This window comes from Piliocolobus tephrosceles, chromosome 19 (genome assembly GCF_002776525.5).
Source record: "Piliocolobus tephrosceles isolate RC106 chromosome 19, ASM277652v3, whole genome shotgun sequence".
Classification (NCBI taxonomy): Eukaryota; Metazoa; Chordata; class Mammalia; order Primates; family Cercopithecidae; genus Piliocolobus; species Piliocolobus tephrosceles.
The window spans coordinates 40,888,287-40,906,956 of record NC_045452.1 but is presented as its reverse complement, the minus strand read 5'-3'; the positions used below and the strand labels follow the sequence as shown (position 1 = coordinate 40,906,956).

The 18,670-nt window shown below is 39.6% G+C and overlaps 1 protein-coding gene across 2 annotated transcripts in view; it reads left to right on the top strand.

Annotated features, from left to right (window-relative positions):
* The first annotated feature begins 515 nt into the window (after positions 1–515).
* Positions 516–18,670, top strand: part of KCNJ15 (potassium inwardly rectifying channel subfamily J member 15) — a 75,782-nt gene continuing 57,627 nt past the window's right edge. The window contains exon 1 of one of the 2 annotated variants that reach the window (XM_023191643.1): positions 516–736. The gene's annotated coding sequence lies outside the window, so the exon portion shown is untranslated. The remainder of the gene's footprint in view (positions 737–18,670) is intronic. The other variant, XM_023191647.2, reaches the window with a different exon arrangement.

Sequence of the window (18,670 nt, the reverse complement as noted above, 5' to 3'; positions counted from 1 at the left end):
AAGTTCCCTGATGGCATGCCTGAGGTCACGGTTCTCCCCCAGCTTGGGGCCCCAGACCCACAGGCAAAGGAGACAGCAAACGTTTCATCTCCACTCCTGGCTGGCTTACCAAAATGTTGCAGGAATCAGGAGACTGGAGAGACCACTGAGTGGAACAGGAGGATTTTAGTGAGTGCACTCAAGCCCAGCAGATTAACAACCAAAGGCTGAACCCTGAACAAAGGCAGGACTTGACTTTTATACACACTTCTGAAAGGGGGTTGGCTAGTTTGAAACAAGCTTACAGTGGAGCAAAACGCAGTGGCATGAAAGCAGGTAACAAAGACAGCTTATCAAACAGTGACAGGCCTGTAACTCAAGCTTGTTTAAGCATGTCATGTGACTCCTGCTCTGTGGCCCAAGTGACTGTAATCTAGGCTTGCTCAAGCTTACCTTGTGTCCTTCACTGTGCCACCCAGATGGAAAGCAGGAACTTACAGAAACCAGCCACAGAAAACAGGAATTTGCAAACTTACAAAACTTCCCAGGGTCCCATAGCACACGGGGTTGGGGGTGGGGTGGGGCAAATCTCGAGCTGCCTAAAGGAGAAAAATTTGTTTTTCCTCTTTTTAACTTTTGCTTCAATACCACATTTTGTTTATAATTCAGCAGCTGATGGGCATTTGGGTTGCATCCACTTTTTGACTATTCTGAATAGTGCTACTGTGAATATTGATGCACAAATTTTTATGTGGAGGTATGTTTTTATATCTCTTGGGTATATAGCTAAGAATAGAATGATTGGATCATATAATAACTCTGTGTTTAACATTTTGAGAAATTGCCAAAATTTTTCTTTTTTTTTAATGTTACCACCCATCATGGATGAACATTCCAATTTCTTTGCATCCTTGCCAACACATGTTATTATCTGTCTTTTTCGTTATAACTGTCATCGTGGTTTTGAAGTGGTATCTCATTGTGGTTTTGATTTGCATTTCCCTAGTGGCTAAAGATGTTGAACATCTTTTCATGTTTTTATGGACAAGTTGTTTCTCTTCTTTGGGTAAATGTCTTTTTAGATCCGTTATCCTTTTTTAAACTCAGCTATTTATATTTTTATTGTTGAGTTCTTAAAAATTCTTCATGCAGTCTGGATATAAGCCCATTATCAGATATGTGATTTGCAAATATTTTCTCCCATTCTGTGGATTGTCTTCTTTTCACTTTCCTTATTGTATTGTTTGCAGCACAAAAATGTTTAGTTATACTAATGTCCAAATTATCTATTTTTCTCTCTTGTCAGTTTTTTTTTGTTTGTTTATTTTTATTGTCATCTGTAACAGCAGTTCACAACGTTTGCTTTCATGTTTCCTCTTAAGAGTTTCATAGATTTAGCTCTTCTATTTAGGTTTATGACCTATCTCAAGTTAATGCAATGTCCTTAGTGAATTATCTTGGCAGTACTGATTGAAATGAACTAGTTTACTTTCAGACTTTCAATTTGATTCTGTTGATCTATATGCTTATCTTTATGTCAATACCATACTGTCTTGTTTATTGTAGCTTCAAAATAAGTTTTGAAATCAGTGTGAGATCTTCAATTTCGTTCTTTTTCAAGATTGTTTTGGCTACTCTGGTTCCTTTGAATTCTCATATAAATTCTAGAATCACCATGTCAGTTTCTACAAAATAGCCATTTGGAATTTTGGTAGGTATTGCATTGAATGTATAGATCAATTTGATGAGTGTTGTTGCCATTTTAACGATACCAATTCTTCCAATCCACGAACATGGAATGTCTTTCCCTTTATTTTGGTCTTTTTAAATTTCTTTCAACAACGTTTTGTAGTGTACAAAGTGTTACATTACCACGTCATAGTTGTTCGTTGTACAAGTCTTATAATTTTTCATTAAATTTATTCCCAAGTATCTTATTCTTTTTGGATGTTATAATAAAATTGTTTTCTTAATTTCTTTTCAGATTCTTCATTGCTAACATATAACAATGCAATTAATTTGTGTATATTGATCTTGTATAATGCAACCTTTCTAAATTAATTTATTCTAATTATTAATAGTAAATTACTTAAATTTTCTACTTACCAAATCATGTCATATGTAAATATAAGAACTTTTCCTTTTGTTTTTGCAATCTTAATTTTTAAGATTTATCTTGTTTACCCAATTTCCCAGGCTAGAACCTCCAGAATATTGTTAAATAGAAGTAGTGAGAGTGGACATACTTATGCTGCACTTGATCTTTGGGGAAAAGCATTTGGTCTTTCGCCGTTAAGTATGATATGAGCTGAGATTTTGTATTGTTTGTTTTGTTTTTGTAGACACCCTTCATCAAGTTGAAGAAGTTTTCCTCTATTCCTGGTTTATTGAGTCGTGTTTTCTTTTGTTTGTTAGTTTTTTATCATGAATGGATTTTGGATTTTGTTGCATGCTTTTTCTGGTCTATTGAAATGACCACATGTTTTTTTGTTCTTCTTTCTATTGATATGGGGCATTACATTGATCGATTTTTTTGAATATTAAACCAGCCTTGTATTTCTGAGATATATCCCACTTTGTCATAGTGAGTGTGTAATCCTTTTTATATGTATCAGTATTTAATTTGCTTGTATTTTATTGATGACTTTTGTGTTTTATATTCATAATAGATGTAGGTCTGGTTTTCTTGTGATATATTTTGTTTTTGTGTATATGTAAAACTGACCTCATAAAATGAGCTAGAAATTGTTTTCTATTTTTTCAAAGAATTTTTGAATAGTAATAATTTGAATAAATAATGATTCTTTAAATAATTGGTAGAATGCAGTAGTGAAGTTATCTGGGTCTGGGCTTTTCTTCTGGGAAGTTTTAAAATTACTCATTCATTAGAGGTTTCTTTTTTAAGATTTTCTATTTCCTTTCAAGTCAGTTGTAGTAGTTTGTGTATTTTTAGAAATTTGTCCATTTCATTTATGTCCATGGCATACAATCTTTCATTCTATTCCCTTATAATATTTTTTATTTCTGTAAGATTAGTAATAATATTCCCTCTTTAATTCTTGATTTTAATAATATGAATCTTCTCTCTTTTTTTCTTAGTCAATCTAGCTGAAATTTGGTCAATTGTGTTCGTTTGGCCAAGGAATCAACTTTTGGTTATTAAGTTTTGATATAACTTTTATAATCTTTATTGTATCAATTAGTGCTCTATTTTTTATGTATTACTTTCTTATGCTTACTTTAGATTTCATTTTCTCTCATTTTTCCAGTGTTTTAAGGTCGAAGTTTGGGAAATTGATTTGAGATCTTTCTTCTTTTATAAGTAGATATTTATGGCTCTACATTTTCCTCTAAACATTGCTTTAAGTGCATCCAATTCACTTTAGTTTGGTGTGTTTTTGTTTTAATTTATCTCAAAGGATTTTTGAATTTCCTATATGACTTCTTCTTTGAATCACTGGTTATTTATGAATGTATTATTTAATTTCCAAATATTTATACATTTTAAAAATTTTCATCTATTATTAATTTATGATTCAATTCCAGTGTCATTGGAGAATACACTTTGCATTATTCAAACCTTTTAACTTTACTGAGGCTTATTTTATGGCCTAGCATACGGCCTGTCCTGAAAAAAGCTCCATGTGCACTTGTAAAGAAGATGTATATTCTACTGTTTGTGACTGGATGGTCTATAGATGTTTGTTAGTTCTAGTTTGTTTATAGTGTTGTTTGTTTATAATTATATATCCTTTATAATCTTCTTCCCATTCTATACATTGTGGAAAGTGAGGTTTTGAAGTCCCTAACTATTATTGTTGAATTGTCTGTTTCTGTTTCTTCCTTCAATTCCATAAGTTTTTGCTTTACATACTTTGGGACACTGTTGTTAGGTATTTATATGATTATAATTATTACATTTTTCTCATAGATTGGCCCTTTTATCATTATTATGTGTCTTCCATATCTCCACTAACATTTTCTGGTCTTAAAGTTGATTTTGTTTGATATTAGCATAACCACTCTGGCTCCCTATAGTTACTAGTGGCATGACATATCTTTTTTCATTCTTTTACTTTCAACCTATCATCTGTGGACAATATATAGCTGAATCTTGTTTGTTTTTTTTTATCCAATTTAACAACTTAGGCCTTTTGATTTGACTAAGCCATTCACATTGCATAATTATTACTATGATTGGGTATATGTCTATAATTTTACTCTTTGCTTTCTGTATGTCTTATATCACATTTTGTTCTCTGTTCTACCTTTATTACTTTCTTTTGTATTAAATTAATGTTTATAGTATAATATTTTAATTTTTAGTGATTTTCACTATATTTTTTAGCTGTTTTCTTAGTGGTTGCCCCAGGGCTGTGTAGACTGACTAAGAAAAAAGAGAGATGACTCAAATTATTAAAATCAAGAATGAAAGAGGAAATATCATTACTAATTTTACAGAAATAAAAAGTATCATAAGGCAATAGTATGAACAATGTATATATTAACTTATCAGAATGATGTGTACTACCTTAATGTGAGTAAAATATAGACACTTTACTCTTACATAGCTCTAGTCTCTCTTCCTCTTTTTTAATATTGTTATTATATATATTACCTATATATGTAACAAACCTTGTTATAATTATTACTTTATATAGTTTTATGTCTTTTAAAGAAGCTGAGAGAAGAAAGGAGAGAAATACATATTTATAGAATTTCTTACATTAATCTTCTTGTTTATCCTTTCTGAGTCTCTTCATTTTTTTCCCGTGCATTCAGGTTACCAACAGGTGTCAGCTTCCTCCAACACAGCTCCACTCCCTTTCACCTCCTTTGGGCTATTTTTGATAAATATGTTAGATTTATATTTGTTATAAGCCCTAGATTATATTTTGAATGAAAGGTCTGTACCAAGCTTGTCCAACCTGCGGCCTGGGGACCACATGCAGCCCAGGATGACTTTGAATGTGGCCCAACACAAATTCATAAACTTTCTTAAAACATTGAGGGTTTTTTTTTTCTCATGAGCTATTCTTAGTGTTAGTGTATTTTATGTGGCCCAAGACAATTCTTCTTCTTCCAGTGTGGCCCAGGGAAGCCAAAAGGGTGGACAGCCTTGTGGCCAATCGTTCTACACAATATAGAAAAATGATTAGTTACTGCAGCCCTGGGTTCCTGTCAGACTAAAGAGAAATACCCAATATAAATAACTTCCTTCTAGGAAGATTTCACAATGGTAATTAAGAGACTTCATAACTTTGTGATCTGTTCAAAAGATTGCCCAAGGCTAAGCCTAAAGGAACTCTCCAAGTTATTAAAGAGAGTTTCACAACTCTGGAGCCTTTTGTGAACAGGACAGCAATGCACTGAAACTATCAGAACTGCTTTAATGTCTGATATTCCTGTGGCTATAGAGAACCAACATGAATATTGCTGTTAGAATTACTAGAGAGCTCCTTTTTCTTATATAAACACTTCAACAAATACGAGTTTATGCATAAAGACATCTTTTTTCAGAAGCTGAATAATGAGCAAATGCTTTTTTACAATGTTTTATATTTTTGAATTTTAAAATTTGTTCAGCATCCTGAGTCAGACAAGTCTAAGAATGAAATCAAATGCAAATCTGGCAACAGAGATGTTTTGTGACTCATGAGTAAGCCATTCAGGTACAGACAATACCTGTCAGGCAGGTTAGGTGTGTTGCTAGATCACTTTCTCCAAGCTCAAACACAGATGTGATGTCTAGACACCCACATAAGGTATTTCATGCTAAAATCAAGAAATACTGGGAGTTCCACTGAGACCTTAACTTTCAAGAAAAAAGAAATCAGTGTGCTCAAAGAAGAGTAGCTATAATCAGTCTTTGGACACAGAAATGTTGCACTCTTTTTGGGGGGTCCTTTCTTGAAGCAGACGTTTCTTTCCATTTCTTTTTTTCTTTGTCAGAAAATCATTTCACAAAGCTCTTTGAGATTTAACTAAATTTTCTTATTTTGTTTAAAAAGTTGAGCTGGGGCCGGGCATGGTGGCTCACTCCTGTAATCCCAGCACTTTGGGAGGCCGAGGTGGGTGGATCAAATGAGATCAGGAGTTTCAAACCAGCCTGGCCAACATGGTGAATCCCCATCTCTACTAAAAATACAAAAATTAGCCGGGCATTGTGGCATGTGCCTGTAATCCCAGCTACTCAGGAGGCTGAGGCAAGAGAATGGCTTGAACCTGGGAGGTGGAGGTTGCAGTGAGCCAAGGTCGTGCCACTGCACTCCAGCCTGGGCAATAGAGCGAGATTTCATCTCAAACAAACAAACAAACAAAAAAAGTTAAGATGGAATTTGAGCTTATTTATTATTCCTTGAAAATAGTGGGCCGGGCGTGGTGGCTCAAGCCTGTAATCCCAGCACTTTGGGAGGCCAAGACGGGCGGATCACGAGGTCAGGAGATCGAAACCATCCTGGCTAATACGGTGAAACCCCGTCTCTACTAAAAACTACAAAAAACTAGCCGGGTGTGGCGGCAGGCGCCTGTAGTCCCAGCTACTTGGGAGGCTGAGGCAGGAGAATGGCGTAAACCCCGGGGGCGGAGCTTGCAGTGAGCCGAGATCTGGCCACTGCACTCCAGCCTGGGCGACAGAGCGAGACTCCGTCTCAAAAAAAATAAAAAATAAAAACATAAAAAATAAAAGTTTAAAAAAATAAAAAAGAAAAGAAAATAGTGTAGATACCCTCAATTGCTACCGTAGGGAGTGCAAGAGCTCACAGCAAGAGCTCAGTGAGTATAATTTGTCCTCCTGGCTTTTTTGTTTGTTTGTTTTGATTGCACATTCACTCTATCAATAATATGAATGTTTCAAATTTTGTCTTTGAAATGTGGACTAGCAAAATTACTAAGATATTGAGTACTTAAAGTTACTTATAAAATACTGCTTAAATATATCAACAATTGTTGGTCTGTAAAGCACTCTAGAAGTTGTTTACAATTTTTACTGACAACTACGTGAAATATAAACATAAAACATTTGGATCTTTGATGAGCTTCAATTAGAGATGATTTTTTCCAGAATATGTCATTTTTCCAATGATAAATGCTTTAGATTGTGTTAATATTTCTGTTCCACAATTGTAGTATTTCCTTTTGCCCATAGGCTTTTTATTCATTCATTTCTTCAAAAAATAACGGCTGGGCGCGGTGGCTCAAGCCTGTAATCCCAGCACTTTGGGAGGCCGAGGCGGGTGGATCACGAGGTCAGGAGATCGAGACCATCCTGGCTAACACGGTGAAACCCCGTCTCTACTAAAAAAAATACAAAAAACTAGCCGGGCGAGGCAGCGGGCGCCTGTAGTCCCAGCTACTCGGGAGGCTGAGGCAGGAGAATGGCGTAAACCCGGGAGGTGGAGCTTGCAGTGAGCTGAGATCCAGCCACTGCACTCCAGCCTGGGCGACGGAGCAAGACTCCGTCTCAAAAAAAAAAAAAAAAAAATTATTATATTGTTTCATCCTAATGCTTATATGGAGGCTCAGGAGGTTCTGCATCCCGACCCCTCCGCTTTCTGTCTTACCTGCCAGGTCAGGATGAGAAATGCCATTGGGTTTATTGAGGCAGGGATGGTGAGTCTAGCTTTCAGTTTCCTGTATCTGGCTGACATGATTTTCTTCACCACCACTTGCTCTGGCTGATACTTGTATCCATATAGAAAAATATATAGATATAACAAAAGCTTTGAACAAATGAAATCAAATTCTAATTCTACTAGAAGGCACCTGATGTCATTCTCTTAATGATTTTTTAGAGTATTACTGCACTGATACCCTCCACCAGGGGGTAGGGGAGGAAGCCTATATTCTACTCTGTCTGCATATCTAGTACTTTGCTAGTGGCCGATTTGGTGCTCTGTAAACAGGTGCTTTCTTCCTGATACTTTCATTTTCTTAAGCCCATTAACAACAGGAGATAGACACATATGGGTGGATTCCCAAGTCAGATGCTTGGTTCTGAAACTATCTCTAAAATCTACTGTAGATTGATTTTCAGACCATTTTCCAGTGATGGAAACAGGCTCTCCCTGTGAGTTTATACAGGCTTGTTTCCCCTAATGTTTCACCCAAAATGAGGTTAACCCTGGAAATTCCAGTGCCCCTTAGCTACAGGGGCCCTCCACTGAGAATGGCTTACTCCTAGGTAGGGTGCTAGTATTATGCTTGTTGCCTGTTCACATGCCAGGAAAAATACTGATTTCTGCTCCTGAAGTCATAAAAAATTATTCAATCGTAAGCCCTTATGTTTGGGACTATCTTCAACTATAAGCGGCTGCACACATTCAGCTTGTTCTTCCTGACTGAGGAGGTCCAGAAGCAGACTGTCTGTGGGTGGGAGGGTAACTCACAATGTCATCAGGGACCCAGTTCCTTTTCATTTCTACTCAGTCATCCTTGGCACAGGCGTGTTGCTCTGTGTTACAAGAAGGCTGTTTGGTCCACCAGCAACAGGAGGAAGGGAAAGGGGCAATGGGCAAAGATGACATATCCATTAGCATACTCTTCTAAAGAGATTTCCCAGAGGCAGAACGAACTTCTCACCCAAAATTTGGTTCAGATGTTGAGACTGATGATACCACACATGCATCCACTAAGAAAGTATGGAAAGGTTTATTACTCACATAATGATCCAAAAATAGCTTTAGAGACCAGAGAAGAGAGACTGGCTTGGCATTTATTGTGGGTAGAGATGAGACTGGGGTGAAGGCTCTTGCACATGGGTGGAGGCTTGTGGGATTTAAATTTCCCACCAATTCCAAAGGAGGGAGCACTTGGGCTTTCTTATCAGCTTCCTGGATGTGGAACAAAAGGAGAAGAGGGAGTAATGGGATTTGAATGCAGCCAGACATCAGAAATGTAGTCAGACTCTTTATTGCACTGTCTTGATACCCTTCTCCTGGCATCTTACAGCAGGCTGAGAAATGCGGTGTTTTAGTGACCACAATGGAGGGCTATTAGCACAGGAGTGCAGGATGGAGGTGAGCAGAGGGAAGGCAGCAGGCTTTGCCAGCCCAGCCATCTCATCTTTCCTGCTGACCTCCATTCAGAGATGAAAAGTGACCTTGGCTGCCCACCAGGATCAATGGTGTTGAGGCACTTGGCTCACTTTTGTTACATAACCAAATCCAGTGAACTACAGTAATATGGCCTTTTCCAAAGCATGGAGGAGCAAGAGGAAAACCACAAGAAGGAAGAAAAGAGCTACCCTTTGGGACAGAGCAGAGCCCAGTGAGTGTGTTCAGCTATAAATACGGGCATCCTAAAGATCCATCGCTATGGTATGTCCTTCTGATAATTGCAAAGAAAAAGGGAACACACAAGTTAAAAACAACAACAATAACAATGACAATAGAAAGCAAAACAGCCTAATTCTGTCCTCTAGACTGGAGACTGTAATTTCCGCCGACCCCCGTGGGACACTATTAAGTTTATTCTAGGGTGAGTGGGTGCCCAAGGGAGGCAGTGAGTGTGGCTGAGATCACCTGGTGGCAGGGTGCTCAGGGACGGCCACAGGTTCTACAGGGCCCTGCAGGGCCTGAGTCTCTAGTCAGTTGGGAAGCTCCACCTTCTGCCCCAGCCCAAGGGGGTTGAGGCAGTCATGGATGTAGCAATTTTCATAATTCTCAGGGATCAGTGATGAGCATTGAGCAGGCTTGATTCTCACACACATACGCAGTGGCCTGGTCTTCCAGCCATCGGAGGGTACTCAGGAAAGGCAGCCAGTGGGATAGGAAGCTCGAGGGGCCCCCATCAGCCAGAATCAGCACCTTGTTAGGAATGTAGACAGGGTGGACACACTGCACCAGAACTTTGGTGTCCTTGGCCTGGCGGTCTCCACAGATCGCGATCTGCCTGAGGGTCTGCTGCTGGACTGAGAGGACACAGACCATCTCCAGCAATGCCACTGGGACATGGTGCATGTGCTGGGTGAAGGCGGTCAATAGGCACATGCACTTGTCCATCCAGTCCTTGTGACCCATGAAGCCGTGCAGCCAGGGCAGGTTGTGGGCTGATCCGCTGGGCTCTGAAGACTGTAATATTTTAAACTCTAGGAGGAATGTCCTCTGAAAGATTGTTCAGAAGAGGAAGTCTTTTTCCCCACTGGAAGGAAAAGAGGGGAGAAGAGTCAGAATGATTAGATAAAAGTGCTTTCTAATATGTTATTGTTCAGAGTACGGTGTAGAAAAACAAAAGTATAGTAAAAAATGATTCTCCCTTTCAGTTCTCTCTTTTACCTTTCTCTCTCTCACATTTTTGTACTCAGATGTTGCTCCCTGCTTGAAAATAATTCCGCAGTTGAAAAGCAAGTCACTTGGGAAGATCTGGAAGTTAAAGCCCTATCAATACTTTTCAAATATGACAGTAAATATCTGGGCAATGATGAAGGGCGACTTGCAGAAACACCATTTTCCATCGAGAAGGTGGTTGCTGGCTTGCTATTAGAGGAGGAAGAAAGATCTATGTTTATGGAGCTGATGGAGAAGCCTTCAGAACTAGCTGTTTTTGTGTTTAATATTTCAGTAAGGCAGGTATCCCTGAAGGCATGTTGACACTTACCTCTAAGGATTCAACCAGAAATCTCTTTGATTTGACATTTATTTTACAACTTGGATGGTTGTGACCACTGCTCAGTTCCCACAGGTTGCTGTTTGACCACCCCAAGGTCACAAAGCCACGAAGTCAGAAAATATGTTCAATTCAATAGCCAGTTACGGCTCTGGGCTCAGGGACCCCATCTCCCCAAAAACTAGCAGTCTAGAGGACTCCCTTGGCAGAGAATCTGAGCACATGCGTCCTGAGAAGCCTCTTCTGGGGTCCTGATTTATTTTTATTTTTCCCCTTTATTCTCTTGATGAGCTTCAAAAAAAAAAAAAAAAATTCCATTGCAGCTGGAAAGGCAGAAAAGGCACTTAATTTCAACCACAGTTTTGGTACCCTAGGAAAACTAATTAGAAAGAATACACAGAGAACAAGGTATGGCATAGATGCACAAGATCTTTGCAGGCCAGGGAGTAAACCAAAGACACGATAAATCATGGGTCTGCCAGCCTTATCTTAAAGTGAAAAATTGAGCTACAAACAAAATACAAGTGCCACCACTCCTAGTGTGAAGAAGTTGGCTTGGGCCCATATCCCAACTTTAAGTAAAGGAGAAAATGTTTCTTTTATGTCTGCTTTGCCGTGACTGCCCTGCAGTGGAAACAGGACCTTTTTGCCATGAATTTATCATTTGATGCAGATGTTTGGCTCAAGTTTCCTGATCTTGTCAGCAAAGTTGACCTTAAAACATTAGAACAAGAATTGTGGTTTATTTACGTTTTCTTATGAGGCACAAATTTGCATATAGAAGCATTGTTTTTATTGCAGCTTCTTCGAGAGCCTCTAGTTTTGGAGTGGATGCCCTATTTTTTCTCCATGAATAGTTTGATAGTTGTACTTAAATTTATGGGTTCTTTCTACCTCTTTCTACCTTTATTTCTCCAAGTACCAGCACATTTTATTACAGTGATTGCTGCTTTCCTGTTTTTTTTAATAGCCATCAAGAAATATAGACTCCCACCATAGCATTGCAGGTGGCTAACCCCATCTTGACCTCTAGACTTTTCTAAGTCTGCAAAAAATAAAAACAAGGAGGAATTTGCAAAGTTCATCAAGTCTAGACCTTCCTTAGAGGCCTAATGACTATATCTGAAGCCACTCTGGCCAGTTTTCCTGATTGGAAATTGTTAAAAAGTAGCTAGGAAGTTCTGAAAAAGCAAAAGTGGTTAAGATAACAAGTTAAGCATTAGCAAGGAAGCTTTTCTTGAGCTCAAGTATTAATGCATGGTCTGGGCTTTAGGAGTAATTTTACACCAGTTGTCTGTTTTCCTTTTAGAGTTGGATGGACAGTTGTTCTCAGAATGCATCTGAGTTGTTGAATATCCATTATGTTACAGGGAAGCCATTCCTTCTTCCAAAACAGTTTTAATTTTTATGGAGTCTAAGTTAAAACAGGAACATTTATTTTCTTATGGGTAAAGTTCCTGGAATGCTCTATTACGTGGATTTAGTACATTTTTTGACCAAATAGCACTTGACCAAACAGTATTTTCAAAATTGACTACTCTAAAAAAAAAAAAGATTTAAAAATACGATTCCTTTTGCTGATGAGCGTCATACTTTGGCATTTAGTCTGTAAAACCTTGGCATTTAGGCTGTCTTCCTGGAGCTCAGTTCTTGAAATGCATGTCTCGCATTCAGGGCTTTCGTAGTCAACAGGTGGAACCAGCCACTGGTGTTCTGCTTATAATAAAAATTATACATGTGTATTAACATTGCTCTTGAAGTTAATAAACACACCCAAATCTGGTTAATTTGTTCAAGTTATTGACAGATTCTCTGTGATTTACTGGGATTAATGAGTATGCAAATACAAGGAAAAATGCCCAGGATAGAGAATATCATGGAACATATTGTACCTTATTGTAAAATAAAAATAGCCCTGGACAGCCCATGGAATGCGTTCTAACAGCATAATCAGTTCTTTACTGTGGTTTTCCTGCCAGCCGGGGAGCCCTGCGTCACAGAGGGTGGGTGCCAAGTGTCTGGTTTGTGCTTTGGTAAGATTTTTCTTTTTCTTCCTGATAATTTTCAGGTTTGCAGTTTCTCCAAATGCAAAACATCCAAGCCACCTCCCTCTGCAGTAGAGTATTGATTTTGTTCTAGATTTCTCAGCAAAGGTTGGGATATTAGAGTTGAAAACACAAGTGGGTAGGGTGAGCCCACAGTCTCTGTGACGGAGCCTGCTGGACACTCCCAGTCTACTGGCGAATGGCAGAGGCCTGGGACAGCACGGTGAAATTTTCATCTTGTACAAATGAGCTTGGCCTCTTATTTCCAGGTCCTCTGCCACCAACAGAGAATTTGTTACAGTGTGAAGTGTTGAGGCAACTACCTAAATAAATCTGGGCAAAATATACTATCAAATCAATCAGGGATTTCCACCCTTCATGAATTATCTCACATTTTAGTCTAAATTATTTAAGAATGACTGACTCACGGCTGGGCGCAGAGGGTCATGCCTGTAATCCTAGCACTTCGGGAGGCCGAGGCAGGCAGATTGCCTGAGCTTAGGAGTTCAAGACCAGCCTGGGCAACACAGTGAAACCCAGTCTTCACTAAAATACAAAAAAACTAGCTAGGCATTGTGGCGGGCACCTGTACTCCCAGCTACTCGGGAGACTGAGGCAGGAGAATTGCTTGAACTAGGGAGGTGGAAGTTGCAGTGAGCCGAGATTGTGCCACTGCCCTCCAGCCTGGGCGACAGAGTGAGACTCCATCTCCAAAAAAAAAAAAAATGACTTGCTCCCTTGCTCCCTTTTTGCCCTCTGTGCATATGGCCCTAGAGTCGGTGTTTGAAAAACTGCTTTCCACTGTCCAGAGAGGATTATTCTTAATAGGCTGATGATCCTGGAGCCCACGGCCACCCTTCTGGGCTCTAGTCACCTCTAATCCATGTCATGTTAATTGGTCATTTTGTTTTGTGCAGGCAAGACTTGGATGTGCAGTTTTCATGCCATCTCTTGATTGTTTACCCAAACATAAAATGTAACCAGGGAACCAGCAATATGGTAGTTATGCGCTTCCCAAATCAACTTGAAGTTGATCCTAAATGCACGCTGTTTCCGCTGCTGCTTCTCTGATGCAGGTTCTGCCCCAGTGATAGTGAGCTGGCATTACTGTCAACCAGGATTGCACATGGGGTCTCCGACCCCATGGTGCCCGCCACACACTAACACACATACTCTTTGAGACCCAACCAAAACAGCACTCAGGGGCAAAGAGTTTAAAGAGACGGGGCTTTATCCAACCTTGGAACTATTTTAAATGCCCGAAGTAGCTCCATTTCAAGTTCTCCAGATGGCCTATGAAGCTCTATAGGATGTTTTTCCCTAAGCCCTTGCCCTCGCACCTCCCCTGACATGCCCAGCATCTCTCTTCTGGAGGCCTTCCCCGCTAAAGCTTCCTGCGCAACTTCTTGGCTGACTCGTCCATCCCCACCAGGCTCTATCTAACAGCAGCCTCATCAGGGACACCTTCCCCTCCTGCCATCACCCTCACCTGCTCTGTGTTCCCCCAGCCCACATCTTCATTACACAAACTATTTATTTCTATGCTCACTTATAAGCTTAAGGGAAAGAGACAGTCAGCTTGTCAGGGTAGGAAGTGTGTTTTGTTTATTGCAGTCTCCATATCCTACGGAAGGGTGCCGGGCCCCCTGTAGATGCTAAATTAAAACCTGGTAAATGTTGAACAAATAAAATGATTAAATCAAATGGTGTAGTATGCAAGGAAGAAACAAAGATAGGGATTCAAGTCCCTGCCTCTCTACCTGGCTGTGCGACTTCAGTCCAGTTATTGAACTTCTCTTGCTTTTAATCTTCTTATCATTATAATTATTGAGATTTGGGCCACGTTTTTAGAAAGTTAAGATTTTGGGTGGCTTTTCGAGCTTTAACACTTTAAAATTTTTTATCTTCTTTTCTGATTTTTTTTTCCCTGCTGGGCTATAATTTTCTTAAGGCCAGGATTATAAAAGATGCATCATTTTATTTCCTGAAATTCACAGGATAACACTTACACAAAGGTGCTCAATAATCACTTGTTGGAAATAACCTTTTTTTTTTCCCCCAGAAAGGCTGTTTCAAAATGTGTATTTTATAGTATTTGATCTGCTAGATCAAGGGTTGGCAAACATTTTCTGAAAGAAGTCCAGCTAGTAAATATTTTGAGCTTTGCGGCCATACTTCTTCTTTTTTTTTTTTTTTTGAGACGGAATCTCACTGTGTTGCCCAGACTGTAGTGCGGTGGCATGATCTCATGATCTCAGCTCACTGCAACCTCCACCTCCCAGGTTCAAGCGATTCTACTGCCTCAGCCTCCCAAGTAGCTGGGATTACCTGCCACCACGCCCTGCTAATTTTTGTATTTTTAGTAGAGACGGGGTTTTGTCATGTGGGCCAGGCTGGTCTCGAGCTCCTGACCTCAGGTGATCTGCCCGCCTCAGCCTTCCAAAGTGCTGGGATTACAGGCATGAGCAACCACGCCCGGCCTATATTTCTTTATCACAACTCTGCAACTCTGCCATTTTAGCCTGAAAACAGCCATAAACAATTTGTGAATGAATGGGCATGGCTGTCTTGAAATGAAACTTTATTTGCAAAAAACAAATGGCAGGCTGCGTTTGACCGGTGAGCTATAGTTTGCTCGCCTGGCACTAGACAGTTATTGTCATAAAATAACCGTTTTCTAAAAATGAATTCTTTGGTTCCACTATGTTTCCAAGTAAGTTACATGAGGTCATTTAAGTTTCACTTCTATTGTTGGGAATTTGTTATTTGAATAAAGATTTTCTAAGTGATCCTCAAGCTTGGGTCTTTATTTCATTTTTAGATTATGTAAGGCTTGACCCACTTAAGAAATGTAACCGTGTTTTTTTTTTCTCCTATTAAAAAAAAATTTTTTTTTTGTCTCTGTGACTATCTTGTTTACACAAACTGAACCTGAGACAAAGCCTCTAGTGACTGCTTTTTGTGGTTAAACTGGTTTCTTACCCACCAAAGTCTAGAAGAGGGAAAGAAAGAATTGTACCAGTTTGATGTGTTTTGTGTAACATAGGCCAGATTGTATCTCCTTCTCACTCCCCAGGTCTGTACACAACTTAGGACCAAGAGGTGGACTTCGGTTTCTTAGTTCAAGCTAAAAAAAAAATACGAGGGAAGCAGGAACCATGGGACATCCCAGGCTTGGTGCAGAAACTTGACCTGAACTGGACCTTAAGATGAGAATATAGACCTATTGTCTTTCCTCACCTGACTATTACCAAACTAACTTCCGCATCTCCTGGGAGTGCTTTCTATTTCATCCAGGCAGTGTCCTTATCTGATCTGGAGTGGGTTTATCTCTGGGAGAGCTATTGACGTGCCTGACAGGGGAGGACACTGAGAATACCTCCAGTCTCCAACTGCCCCCTCCGGCAGAACTGAGCAAGCGCTAACCATGCCAAAAACATCATTATCTCTGGTTCCATCTTAGTCTCTGCACACCCTAGGATTCAACAACTCAAGTAAGTAGGGGAGGGGAACATCTTTTCTCCCCTGGGAAACCTTGTCTCCTCCCAAGTCCTGGGAGGAGAGAACTGCTGCTAATGAGACAGTGATGGTTAGTCTTGTAGTTTTTACGGTATTATCTGCAGAACGAATGACTACCAGCAGGTACTCTGAATCTCTTTTCTTTCTAATAAGATGTAATCAATGAAACAGACTGTGGTCTGGGAGCTGACCAAAGAGTCAGCTAAAGGAATTGGACACATCCTGAGTTAGTTAACACATCGGTGTTGTTGGTCTAAGATGCTCTTTAGGGGCTGGTGACTCATTCATGATGTGCAGGAAACAGCACAGACACCTCCATGACCACGGAAGGTTTCTACAGGCGCCGTCATCACAGGGTCTACAAACAGAAGGAAGTCAGAGAGAGAGAGACTCAGGGGAAGGCAAGGCGGGGCTGGAGACCTGGATTCTGCATCGGAGTTTACCTCATCCTGGTTCTATTCCCAGAGTCCTCTCTGTGTGGCCATATCCCTGATTCTCAACCTGGCTTCATTCCAGTCATCTCAGGATCTTACAAACAACACTGATGTCCAGGCCCTACCACAGACGAATGAAATCAGAATCTCTTGGACATTTAAAAAATGAGTGATTCTTTCTTGGTGATTCTAATGTGTAGTCAGGGTTGGGGCCACTGCTTTACTTCATGACATCATGATACTAAAAATAGTACTGGAAAGAAAGAAGGAAAGCTACCATCTGCCTTCCAATTTCTTCAGGTGGGAACCTCTTCATAAGACTGTATGTGAAACCAGGATATGAGATCCTTATAAGTAATTCCTTTTATAAGAAAGAGAGAGAGAGAGAGAGAGAGAGAGAGAGAGAGAGAGAGAGAGACAGGGAGGGAGGAAGGAAGGAAGGTAGGAAGGTCTTTGAATTAGTAAGTAGCAGCTCTAGAAGGAAGGGAAGGAAGGGAAGGGATAGGAAGGGAAGGGAAGGAAAAGAGACAGAAGAAAGAAAGGAAAGAAAGAGAAAGAAAGAAAAAAGAAAGAGGAAGGAAGGAAGAGAGAAAGAAGGGAGAAGGAAGAAAGAAAGGAAGGAAAAAGAAAGGATGAAAGGTGTTTACAGCTGGAAATCAAACAGAACTTTGCCTGACACATGTTCATTTTTGGCCATTTTAGCCTTTTCTTTTGTGGTGTGAACCATTACTTCAGCCCAGTTAACCCTGAGATCACCCACAAAGACTGAATTCACAGTTGGCTGTCCAGTACAGCGATTCAAGGTGAGGACTGTGAAGTGAGATCAAGATTTGAATTTCTGCTTCTCAGATCACCAACTATTTGACCTTGGGCAAGTGACTTAATTTAAGGCTTGGTTTTATCATTTATAAAGTAAGAAGAATAATACCTATCTCACGTACTCTGATTTATTGGTATGATAGTCAATGTGCTATAAAAATGAATTCATAATTAAATGACGTGGTAGACATAAGGCACTTAAATCAAATTCCTGATCTATAGCAAACCTTCAACATATAGCAGCTGTTATCATTAGAGCTAAAACGAATCATGTATCTAGGCTAGGGTCTGGTTTCTTTGCTGTTTTGGATAACGGCTCAAGAATGAGAATAAAGCCCACTGAAGAAGTCTTGATTTTCCTTAAAGCTGTAAGCTCACTAGAGTTTTTTGTGTGTTGCCAATTTCATTCAGGTCCAGGAGTATTGGTTATTGTTGGCCTATATGTTGAAGATTAACTTTGAGGAATCTTTCTGTGGAATTCAGGCCAAAAAAAAATTCTGAGACTGCTTTTGATTTGCTTTGAGTTCATTGCAGCTCATGTGAAGGATGCAAATATTTCTATATTCCCTGCTATCTGCTAGGGGTCTTCAAGAGATGAGTCATAGTGACCTGGAGGTAACATTTTTAGAATGCTAGTTAAGATTAGTGTTAAGAACATGGACAAAGTCTGAATCTCTCCAATGCTTGATTTTAATTTAAAAAAAGAGGAAACATATTACAAAGCAAGCAGAATTTCAACATGATCTTTAGATGGTAAATTATGTTTTACTTTAGTCTGCATTATTACCATAATACTTGCACCTGGCTGGTATGTGGGGTGTGTGTGTGTGGGTTAAAGGGACCTGTTATTTACCTGCTTATCTATCAGATTGGTAATACCAATCCTACTCTGCAAATTTAACATCAGGGATTTACTGTTCATAATAGAATAAATGCCTATTGAGAACCACACTTGAACTTAGCTCTTATGACAGGAAACTTTCAAAGTTAGAAGTTACACTGAGCTTGAATTTTAAGCTAGAGGCAAAGTCATTTAATAAAAGTAAAAAGTGAAGGATGGATGGATGTATAAGTGGATGGATGGATGGACGGATGGATGGATGGATAGATGCATGGATGCATAGGTATATGGATGGATGGATGGATGAATGGATGGATGGATGCATAGGTGGATGGATGGATGGATGGAAGATGGATGGATGAATAGATCGATCCATGAATGGATGGATGGATGGATGGATGGATGGATGGATGGATAAATGGATGTAT